The 12,949-nt window shown below is 37.4% G+C and overlaps 1 protein-coding gene across 1 annotated transcript in view; it reads left to right on the top strand.

Annotated features, from left to right (window-relative positions):
* ABCA13 (ATP binding cassette subfamily A member 13) overlaps positions 1–12,949 on the top strand; it is a 461,928-nt gene that overhangs the window by 328,413 nt on the left and 120,566 nt on the right. The window lies entirely within an intron of this gene.

Raw genomic sequence — 12,949 nt, 5'->3', positions numbered from 1 at the left:
TTTGAAATAGAAAACAGTATATTTTAGTTTTCTGTTATTTATTTGTAATAAAAGAAATTTTAAGAAAAAGTACACAGTGTTTCTGGAATCCAGAGTGAGTTCACTGGTTACAGTGGATGTTTTTATATCTAACTTGAGTAGGATAGGTGAATTCATCAAATTAATTTAGCTAATTAATATTAAAAAGGTGAAAATAAAACAGTATATTTAAGTAACAGTATGCCATTTCCATCCTAATTTATTAAATATATATTTGAAACATTAGGTTGCATAAAAATAAATACTAAACTGTTTATCTCAAAATATCATCTATTTTTTCTATGTTTTTACTTTTTATCATATTATTACTGAAACATATATAACTAGTTTGTAGCATTATAATCATTTGGGAAGATGGTAGGGAATTTGTTAAATATATATGCCTAAAAGAAAGGTAGAAAAAGTATGAGTCTTAGAAATTAAGAAAAAGGTGATTTTTCATTATGTCTCAAATGTACAAGGGATAGCATTATGTATGCAGCATCTTTAATTTAACTTTTATAGACATTTGAAAGCAGTCAGTTGCTTAATATACTCACTGTAATATTGAATGAATTTCAGGAAAATCCTTACAGTATTGGTTCTGAGTATGTTCAGAAATGGGACATACTATGGTGTTAGCTAATAACCATCTTCCCCTCCCCTCCCCTCCCCTCCCCTCCCCTCCCCTCCCCTCCCCTCCCCTCCCCTCTCCCCCTCCCCTCTTCTCCTCTCTTCTCCTCTCTTCTCCTCTCTTCTCCCCTCCTCTCCTCTCCTCTCTTCTCCCCTCCTCTCCTCTTCTCCTAAATCAAATTGAAAAGTTATTTTTAATGAACATGAACTGAGTATGCTTCATGGGTGTGAAGCAATAAACAAGTAAAATTTGATATTGGGGGCCTGAATGGTCATACAGTGGCTTATTAAGTGTTTGCCTAAATGTAGTCAACCCAGATTTGATCCCTGATGCCCTATATGGTCCCCCAAGCCCTCAAGAAGTCATCCCTGAGTCAGGGGTAAGTCCTAAACACAGTTGGGCGTGGCCCCAAACAACAGCTACCAAAAAATTTTGATTTTTTGGTTGCTGTTGTCAGCAACCCAAATTCAGCTGTGTCAGCATAAATAATGCAAACTAAGTCACAGTGTCTGTCTAAGTGACATGGAGGATTACAACCAGCTTGACCCCATCGTAAAGGTGAGTGTTGAGAGACAATTGTTCTTACTGAAAGGTTGTTGAAGTCAAATACTGTTAGATCTTAACTGACAGATTGGGTAATATGGTGTTTATCTTAGAAATAGTATGAATAGGAATGGAAGGTAAAGTTTTGCTGATGAGGAAGAAAAGCATATGTAGAGATTTTTGATAACTTTAGAAATGTAGAGGGTTAATTAACAGATTATAAAAATATTTTTAAGTGATTTACTAATAAGCATTGGTGACATATCTGAAATACTTTAGGCAAAGACATGTTTTAAAAAGGAATAAATCATTTCTACAGGTTCCAAAAAGTTGGATGTAAGTCTCATTAGGTAAACATATGCAACAATATTCAGGTAATAAGAGAGATAATGTGATTAGTGTGGTCTTATGTAATACTATTTATACTCAATCCATCTAATAATAAAAGTGAAATAAAAATGAAAGTTAACATCTACAAAACATGCAGAAATCAAGACTAAGAACATGGGAAGGACAGAGATTTTGATGTTCCCAAAGACAGTAAAATATTGGCAAAGACAATAGGGGTATTAGAAATTTATAAGAGAGATAAAATTATCAGATTCTAATTAGAATAATAAACATGGAAATGATTTGCTGATCTCTAAACAGTAGGTTAGTGGACTTGTGTTGAAACAAGAGAGAAAGAGAGAGTGGTTTTAGGGATTTAGGAAACAAGCAAGTTTTCCTTTAGAGAGTATTGTCATTTTTGTACCTGTCTGTGCTGTGTCAGAAAGAGACTGGAAAGTGCAGTCCCCAGAATAGAAGTGTGCGCTTATAACCTGGGATTTGAAGAATTTGTATGAATAAATATCTAAGATACCTTATGTCCCCACTAAATTTGAATACACATTCTTCTTCAATGCAAATGGAACATTCTCAAGGACACTCACATATGACTGGGCACTGTTTAAATATTTATAAAGTTGTGAAAATGGAAACCATATCAAATATCTTTTCAGCACATAGAATCAATGTGAAATGAACCATAAAAGTAAAGTAAGGAAAAGGCAAAAGTTGGAAACTGAACAACATACTTCAAAAGAACTTGGGTCAAAAAAATTAAAATCTGCCGCCCATAAACACCTCCTATGGCTCCTGTATGATGATGATCCCAGAGGCACACAAAACAATCTCAGAACCGAGCAGCTTTTAACAGTAATCCCTCCAGACTTATTACTAAAACATCAGAAATCCAAAATTGGGTGACCGTGATAGTGGCCGTGCAACATAATATGCTCTTCATAATCAGCAATAGAAAACAAATTATCTAATGATGTATATTTTTGGCAGGTCTGATTGTTTGGGAAAATTCCAAATAATAATGGCGGGTCTTTCATCGTAATATTGAATGTGATCAACATAGAGAGAGAGTAAAGTGAAAATCTGCAACACAGGCATGGGAAGGGATGGAGGGGGATATACTGGGGTTCTTGGTGGTGGAAAATGTGCACTGGTGAAGAGATGGGTGTTTGATCATTGTATGACTGACTGAGACTTAAACTGAAAGGCTTTGTGGCTGTTCTCACGGTGATTCAATAAATTAAAAAAATTTTAAAAAATTAAAATCAAAATCAAATTCTTGAAAAGTTAAAGTACAGACACACTTTCAGACTATATTTTAAGGCAAAAGTAGTATCAAGAGTGATATCCAGAGCGACAGAAGCATATACCAGAAAAAGGGAAAAACTTCAAATTAATAACTGAACCTCACATTTTAGCAACTAGAAAAAGAATAACTAAATTCCAAAATAAGAAGAGAAAAGTAAATAATAAAATTAGAGCAGGAATCAGTGATATAGAAGGCAGGAAATCAGGAGCTAGAGTAGGAATACAGCAGGTAGTGTGTTTGTTTTGTGTACATCCATCTTGGGTTTTATCTTTAGCATTTTATATGATCCCCTGAGTGCCCCTGGAAGGAATCCCTGAGGGCAGAGCCAGGTGTAATGATCAGAGACAGATCATCACCCAGTGTGGCCCAAAAAAACTAAAGCAAAACAAACCAAAAAAAGAGTGAGGATTAAAAAAAAAGACAAAAGGTTAATGAAACGAAGAACTGAAATTATTTTTATTTTTTATTTTTTTTATTTTTTCAGTGAATCACCATAAGGTACAGTTACAGACTTTCAAAGTTTCGTGCTTATGTTTCATGATCGAGTACCCATCCTCCACCCAAGAACTGAAATTATGAAAAAATAAATTAAGCTCACAAGGAATAAAAGAAACAACAACAACAACAAAAACCCAACCCAGATCGATATAAAAGGGATAAAATACAGAAGAAACCTCTTCTGAAAAAAAAAAAAAAACAAAAAAAAATCACTAATAAAAAAAAGAAAATTAAACCTGAAAAAAAAACCCAAATAAAAAAAAACAAGCAAACAAAAAACAATTTATCTTCTGTAAAAACAATTCTTTGCCGTCACTGTCACTGTCATCTCATTGTTCATTGATTTGCTTGAGTGTGCACCAGTAACATCTCCATTCGTTCCAGCCATAAGATTTTAGCAGCCTCTCCTCGCTCGCCCTTCCCAATGCTGCTTTATTGGAGGCTCTTTCAAGGTCAGGGGGATGTGACCCGTTATTGTTACTGTTTTTGGCATATTGAATTTGCCATGGGGAGCTTTCCAGACTCTGCCATGTGGATGGGATACTCTAGGTAGCTTGCCCGGCTCTCTGAGAGGGACGGAAGCTTTTGGGCACTCCAGGAAATACTGTGTCGCTCTCTTCTGGGAGCTTTGTTTTATAGTCTCTGGATCTTGGTCATTGATTAGATTGCTTGGCACTGGGGGGCAGTTTGTGAGTGTGACTGCCGAGTTACTGGAAAATGGGGGATCTGGGTGGAGGAGGCCCAGTCCCGATTCGAGCAGGCTTGGAGATCTCAGCCCCCGGTCCCACATACCTGGGTTCCTCTGTCATTCTTTCATGCGTGAGGCTTGTCTGAGCGTGTAGAGTGTGGCCTTGAGTATGGCTGTGGCTGAGTTCTGGAAGTTTTCAGCTGCTGGGGCTCTGCTTGGGGCGGGGAGGGAAACTCAACCCTCACCCCTCTGAGGGGGCCCCGGTGAAGACAGCCTGGTGCGGGGGCAGGAGATTCTGCATAGCTCTTCCGGGAGCTTTGTTTTATAGTCTCTGGATATTGGCCTCCATGAGATTACATGGTGCTGGGAGCAGTTTTGCCATAAGCTGGAAAACCTATAAGAAATGGAATCATGCAATCTTCCAGTACTGAATCAGGAAAAAGTAGAAACCTGACCATGCTACCTGCATATAATGTAACAATAAAATAAATAGTAAATGTAAGATATCACAAAAATGTAAAATCATGCAATTTGCCGCAACATAGATGAAACTAGAGAGTGTTATGCTGAGTGGTCAGCCAAAAGAGAGGGATAAACACAGAATGGTCTCTTCCATAGTGAGATATAAAGAAACATCTTAAGGAAATGGCAAATGGCCCAAAGCAACAGAGCCTGAAAACTAGTTTAGAAAACAGCTTAGTAAGGGTATGGATGGGGTGAGTGGGAGGACAGCAAGAGGCAGTGATGAAGGGAGGCTGACACTCTAGTGGTGTGGGTGGTGCAAGTCTGGATGCAAGGGGAATGTGGTCCGTTATTGTTACTGTTTTTGGGTAAAAAAAAAATGGGCTCAGACCTCTACCTAACAGCATGTGCAAAAGTCAGATAAAAATAGATTAAAGACTTAAACACCCACAAGGTACATTAAAGAAAAGGTCATGAAAACCCTCCATGACATCGAATCTTAAGGTATCTTCAAAGATAAAACTCCACTAACCAAGCAAGTGGAAGCAGAGATAAACAAATGGGACTATCTTAAACTAAGAAACTTCTGCATCTCAAAAGAAACAGTGACAAGAATACAAAGACAATCTATGGAATGGGAAAGGATATTCACCTAGTACCTTTCTGATAAAAGGTTAATATCAAGGACATACAAGGCACTGGTTGAACTCTACAAGAAAAAACCATCCAATCATATCAGAAAATGAGTCAATAAAATGAACAGAAACTTTCTCAAAGAAGAAATTTGAATGGCCAAAAGGCATATGAAAGAATGCTCTTCAGCATTAATCATCAGGGAGATGCAGATCAAAACACCAGTGAGATATCACATCCAAAAGAACAAAAGCAACTGGTGTTGACATGGATGTGGGGATAAAGGGACTCTCCTTCACTGGTGGTGGGAATACTGACTGATGGGTAAGATAAGGAAGAGACCACAATGACAATAATAGCTGGGAATGATCATACTTGACAAGATCTCAGGGTTAAAAGTAGGTAAGGGATATTCTTGATGACCTTTAAGTCAGTGTCAATATTGCAAACTACAATACCCAGAAGAGAAAGAGGAGAAAGGCAGAGAGAGAGAGAGAGAGAGAGAGAGAGAGAGAGAGAGAGAGAGAGAGAGAGACAGAGACAGAGACAGAGACAGAGAGAGAGAAGCTGACAAAGAGGCAGGCAAGAGGTTGGGGATGAGGGATGAAGGGAGGAGGGAACCTGGGGATACTGGTGCTGGGAAATGTACACTGGTGGAGGGATGTGTGTTGGAATACTATATGACTGAAATTCATTCATGAATGACTTTGTAATGTTCTAAAAATAATAATAAAAAGAAAGACATGATTTTCTTTGTACTTTTCCAGTATTTGTCAAAATCACTTGATCGTTTGACTTCCCATTACTCATAGATTTGCTCGAGCAGGTGCCAGTAACATCTCCATTTGTTCCTGTCGCGTGCTAGTGTAGCCCAGTGGCGTCTGTTCCTTCTAAGAACATAAAGACCCTCAAACCGATTGTTCAGGGCCTTGATAAAGAAATCTGACAATATTGTAGGTGGGCGGCCACACAGTCTTTTGACAACCTGTGGAATCCAGTTGGTAACAGCTCTAGTCCAGCGTTCATCTCCAAATCTCATTACGTGTCCAGTCCATCTGATTTTCCATGCCTTGGCAAATGAGACAGTGTCCCTGATTCTTGACCATCGACTGAGGTCTGAACTCCAGATTCTTTCTCTTATTTGAGTGAAACGTGATACTCCAAGCATAGCTCTTTCGACTCCTCTTTGGGAGACCCGAATAGAGTTCTTATCCTGTTTTTGTAGTGCAGAGAGAACAGTGCAGTCTTCTGCCCTCGTGCCTGACTGTCCTCGCCGCAGGGGCCCCTTGGAGGGGAGCGGGTTGAGCTTTCCTCCCTGCCCCAACCAGAGCTCCGGCAGCCAAAGACCTCCAGGACCAGCCACCACCATGCTGAGACCACTCTCCGTACACATGAAGGTACTGGCAGAGGGACAAAGTCACGCAGGTTCCGGGGCCGAGATCTCCAAGCCTACTCGGATTGGGGCTGGGCATCCTCCACCCAGATCCTCCAAATTCCAGTAGGCGGGGGTCACACCCACCAACTGGCCCCCTGGCGCCATGTAATCCCATCAGCGGCCAAGACTCAGAGACTATAAAAACTAGCTCCCAGAACCGCGAGGCCGCATTCGCAGCCGTGCGACATCCTATTATGACATCTTATTATCTCATTCCTACTTTGGACAAACTGTCAGGCTACCGAATGTAGCCTGCCCACACGGCAGAGTCTGGCAAACTCCCCGTGGCGTATCCAATATGCCAAATACCAGTAACAATGATGGGTCTCATTCTCCTAAAGAGCCTTGAATATAATCTCAGGGCTAGGATGACGAAGACGTTACTGGGGCCTGCTTGAGGCAATCGACGAATAACAGGATGATTTGTGATTTGTGATTGTGATTTTGTAGTGCCCAGGTCTCTGAGGCATATGTTAATGCAGGAAGAACAGTGGAATCGAAGAGATGTGCCTGGAGCCAGAGGCTCTTCGTCCTCTTAGTTATTTCTTTGATGCTCTTGATGGCGTTCCAAGCCGCTCTCTTCCTCCTGCGCAACTCAGGAGCCAGGTCATTCATTATGTTGACTTCTTGAACTAGGTGCACATAACTGTTGCATTCAGAGATATTTGTCCCGTTGAGAGTGAATGGAACGTCAGGAATGAGACCATTTCTCATAAATATTGTCTCCGTGAGATTCAGCTGCAGTCCGACTTTTCCAAACTCACTGTTGAAGTCAGCCAGCATTTGTGCCACTTGGCTAATGTTTAGTGTTATTAGAACAATGTCATCAGCAAAGCGGAGGTGGTGTAGTTGCTGACCATCTATATTCACTTCCATTCCTTCCCATTCTAGTCGTCGCATGATGTTCTTGAGGGTGGCACTGCAGAGTTTCGGTGAAATGGTATCACCCTGCCGAACCCCTCTCTTTATACTGATGATCACTTCTTTGTAGAATGGTGAGATCCTGGTAGTGAATCCGTAATACAGCTCACGGAGGATCCTGATGTATTGAGTTTAATGCCCTGATTGGCTAGGGCTTCAATGACTGCTTCCAACTCAACAGAATCAAAGGCCTTTTTTAAATTAATGAACGTTAGACAGAGTGGCATCTTGAACAACCAAGAAACCTCAATGAGCTTGGTTACCGTGTGGATATGTTAAATAGTGCTGATTCCTTTGTGGAATCTGGCTTGCTCGCATGGTTGAGAAGAATCATCAAAATCATGGAGAAAAAATTATTTCATTTAATTTATTCATTGAAAAAATTGACTGAATAAATTACCATCTATTAGTCTAACACATGACTTCAGTTCAGCAAATATGGTGGGTAAAATACCCACAAAACTGCTTAGTACAATAGCCAGAACATAGAAATAACCTATGTTCTAAACAGATGAATGGATTAAAAAGTTGCAGTTCATTTACACAGGTAATAGTATGTAACTATAAGAAATGATGAAATCTTGAAGGTTGCTGCAACTTGAATGGAATTTGATGTTATCTTGTTAGGTGAAATAAATTACTGGGAGAAAGATAAATACTGAATGGTCTCTGTGAAGACTGAATACCTTTGAAAGAAAAATAAACAATGGTATATACTATAAACAGCAATAACCACTTTGTCTTTTGTTGCAAACAAAGATGACCAAGCAGTTTGGGGGGTGTACGTTGTAAAGAAAAGTTGACCTTGAAGTATCACACAGACTGGTGGAGGGCTTGTACACTGAATGGTAAAGGTACAGTATCTTTGTGCCTCAAAATGTAATAAATGAGACTATTGTAAACATTTTACTTAAAGTAGAATATTAAAAAACTAAAGTTAAAAAGAGAAGCTTCTTTCTGTGTATGTGTTTAACAGAGGAGTAACTAAAGGTGTTAGCAACATAATGGATGGAAAGTAAATGAAAGGAGAAAGCAAAATCAAATTGGATTATAGCGAAAGTACTTGGATAGAGGAATTATCTCTGGAAAACTGTGGTTTTTGATTCAAGTTTAGTGAAGGTGAAACATGAAAGAAAGTCAGGAAATGGAAAGTGGTGCCTCAGGCTGGCTGGGTGAGCAGGTCTGCAGTAGGAATACCATGAGAATTAAGGAAAGAGACAGAAGAGAGAAAGAATTGTGGCCAGGGGGCTAAGACCTTCATAGACTTAAAACCTTGACATCTTGACTGTCCTCTATGTAAGTATATGTTGTTTAGAACTAGTAGTCCTCAGAAGAACATTCTTTGCTGTGCCTGTCTTAATCTACGTGGGCTTTACTTTTACATATCCTTAATATATATCAAGCATTAGTATCAGGACAAATACCTTTGTAATGGTATTTCTGAATGGAGAAGGAGCAGAGGCAAAGCAGTTACAGAACCCTGGCTGCCTCAGCATTCCTCCTCAGGGGGCAGAGTTCTGGGTTTAAAGGTCCATAGCGTCCATCCTATCTATTATCTATCTATCTATCTATCTATCTATCTATCTATCTATCATTCATCTATTGTCTTCACCAGAGTAGTTTTGAAGGGTCATGTGGCTTATTCTTGATCTCCATAACTAGAAAAGAAAGTTAAATTAAAAGATAAGATAGACCCTGGGCATACAGCAAATAGACAAACTTGAATACTGAGTATGGAAAATTTACTGAGAGTAAAACCTAGTATAACTAAATGAAACATTAATTCACAATTATGAAGTATAACATTCTTTAACAACCTAAAAAGAAACAGACCTCTTTAATCTTGTAGAAGGGAACCATAAGCTCCATGAGTAAATGTTATAATCAGTACTAAAGTGCTGAAAAATTTACCTGTCTTTTAAAGAAGTTCCTTTAACACTTATTGTAAAACTACTTTCAAGGCTATGAATTTCCCAAGTTGTTGCCTGTTGATGAATCTCTTTATTGTTCCTTCAAAATCTCAATTATAATCTAGCTAGAAATAGTGTCTTTCATGAGGTGTTCATTGCATTGCTGGTGGTGTTGTTTTGACTATAGCTGGCCATACTTTTCTGACTTATACTCATTGGATATACCTGCTGTGAATTTTATGAGCTTTTCTTTGTATGTGACTTTATTTTTTGATCATGCTGCTTTCAATATTCTGTCTCTGTCTTTGGCTTTTGTCATTCTGATTATGATGTGTTTTTTTTTCTATTTGAGTCTTATTTGAGTTTGTTTTAGCTGGGGCCCATCTGGTCTCTTGAATCTTGGTGCCTGCACTCTTGAACTCTGGAAAATTTTTAACTATTTCTTTAGCAAGTGTTTCTGCATCTAATTTACATTCTTGTTCATTGGAGCTTCCAATTATTCTTATATTGTTTCTCTAGACACCATCCTACAATTCTCTTATGTGCTGTTTATTTCCTTTCAAACACTTTTCTACCCTCTCTCATTTTCTAGAGTTTTACTTCATCTCATCTTGAGTTCTATAATATGTTTCTCTTATTCTACTGCTTCAACTTCTAATTCATTTATTATATTGCCAAACACAGTAACAACAAAGTCTCCAATGGAGACGTTACTGGACCCGCTCGAGCAAATCGACTATCAACGGGAGGGCCTTTACCTTTACCTTACCAACCATATTTTTCATTTCTGTCACCAACTGTATTATTCATTTTAACAGGGAATATATATTTCCTTTTAATTGAATGTTCTATTTATGTTATTTTGTTGCAGCTATAGAAATTTTATCAATCTATTTTATGTGTTAGTGCAGATGCTTAAGTATTATCTATAATTAAATATTTTATCTAATATAAAGCCTATATTTTGTGGGATTAAACAAACCTCTATACTTTATTTTTTATTTTGCTCAAGGGTTACTCCTGGCTTTGCATTCAGGAATTACTCCTGGGTGGTGCTTGGGGGACCATATGGGATTCTGGGGATTGAACCCAGGTCGGCCACATGCAAGGCAATACCCTACCCACTCTACTTTCACTCCGGCCCATCTCTATACTTTTTTCAGACCCATTTATATTTTACTTCAAATTTCATCTCTTCACTACTACTAGATCATATATTTGTAGGATTTATCTACCTCGCACTTATTTTCAAATATATTGGCATAAGTTACTAATATTATTAATTAAAAATATATAACAACAAGAAGAGAAAGTCATAAAACTTGTTTTCCAGCTTACTTATTTATTATTTTGTGTAATTTTAAAATTTTTACATCTGTAATTATCTATACAAGTCTAGGTATCACCATCTCAACAAAATTTTTTAAAGGGGCTAGAGAGATAATACAACTAGTAGGGCACTTGACTTTCATGCTTCCAACCTGAGTTTGATCCTTGGTATCTCATATGGTCCCCTGAGCACCACAGGGAGTAATTTCTGAGTGCATAGTCAGAAGTAAACCCTGAGCATTGCTGGTTGTAGCCAAAAACTAACACTTTTTAAAAATCACCCCATATTTTGTATATAACTGAACATTGTAATGAAAAAATTAGCCAAATTAATTATAATTAGTAATTTTTTTCCTTTAGAACTGAATTTACATGGGAGAGGAGTTGGCTGGGAAAGACCCTTGGGACACTGATAGAAGGAAATGGGCTCTCAGATGATGGGCTTGATGCTGAAATGTCGTATGCATGAAAAGTATAATTAGTAGTACTGTAAATTTAGTATTATCTGAATTTACACAAATTTACACAAATTATCTCAATAAAAGTCTTAAAAATAGAGTAGAAAAATAAATTATAGCCTAATTGGGATACATTCAATTAAATATAATATATTGATGTTTTCAGCATGTAGTAAATATAAGGCCATCTCTTCTTAGTGGATTCAAATATAATTAGTGAGAAAAATAGTCTAAACTTGCAGTCCTTATCCTTAAAGAAGTATATTAACATTAGCAGATGTTCGGAGAGGGTAGAAGCAAAGGTCACAACCTTTTCTTCCATTAAGTAACCAAAGTGGCCCTATCTAAGACAAATAGTTAGAAATTTCCTTTGGAAATGACTAAGTACCAACAGTGCTTTTTTCTTTTCTTTTCCTTTTTTTTTTTTTTTTACAATGGACTATGTAGCCTCAAGCATCCATAGAGTTGTAAATACATTTCACAGATGAATAAAAAAGAAAACAAAACGTCAATAAAATAGTATATTCAAAATCTCTAGACCCTGTAAAATATAATATTAGACCACATAATATATAATATTAGCATCTTTAAAATGACCAATATTATTTTATAAAGCTGTGAAACTCAGAGATATACATTAATGGAGGGGATTCTCATTCAAGAAAAACCTGCATTTAATTGGTAAAAAAAATTCTGTTAATTTTATAACCACTTCCCATACTGCTCTCCAGCATGGTTAGTGAGTAAAAGGGGTTTACACAGTCAATACTGGAAAAAGCTCTTTTTCTCAAGTGCTCAATTTTCAAAAAAGGATTATAAATATAGCTGTAGATTTATAAAATAAATTTTATTGTTTTAAGGCTTATTGAAGTCTATGTATCATGAGACAATTTTCTTTGGGAAGGAATTTAACTGTACTCACAGATCTTAAGTAGGAACAGTGTGCCATACTAGCAGATGTCACATGCGGAAGGGTTAGTCAGAGAGTCACAGGAGTTAATCAGAACATTGGCAATAGCATAAACAATCAATAACATTGGCAATGTTGTAAAGACTGGAGAAGATCAATTCACAATGTTCTAACCTATGTGGAGACTCTGGAGAACTGAGTTCAACATTGCCCACCTCCCCATACAGATTGTTAACATGGATTCAGATAGAATTTAGATAACCAAATCAGCATAGTTTATGAAAATCAAAAGGAGAGTACAGGACTACAATAACTGGGGCACCAGTTTAACAATGATAAAATACTGTGTATTAATTAATGTGTTAAGAAGAAGCAGGTGCCATATGACATTTAAACGTAGCCTTTTAAATGAAGAAATTAAATGAAGTTTATATGCACCAGTCATAGAAAGATGTATGACATGAAAATGCGTGAGAAAACCTTTAGTCTTTAGGGATAGCTGAGGGATGGCCAGTGCAGCTTATTATCCACATGTAGCACATAGTCAGCACTGGTGTTTTTGTGTGTGTGAGGTTTTTATTGGTCAAGTGTCTATTTGAGAAAATATTTCTCAGGTGCTCAATTTTTAACAAAAGATTATAAATATAGATTTAGATTTAAATGACAATTTTATTAATTTCAGGTAAAATGAATTCTATGCATTATGAAGTCTATATATAATTAAGTCCATGTATCAAGAAACAATTCTAGTCAGAAGGCATTTCATTACACTCACGAATTTCGAGTATGGGCAGTGTGCTATTCCAGCAGAGGGCATATGAAGAAGGGTTAGTCAGATAGACAAAGAAGTGGCATAATA

Source organism: Sorex fumeus, unplaced genomic scaffold (assembly GCF_029834395.1).
Source record: "Sorex fumeus unplaced genomic scaffold, SorFum_2.1 ptg000128l, whole genome shotgun sequence".
NCBI lineage: Eukaryota > Metazoa > Chordata > Mammalia > Eulipotyphla > Soricidae > Sorex > Sorex fumeus.
Note: the sequence above shows the minus strand (reverse complement) of the source record. Positions and strands in the feature narration are given on the sequence as shown.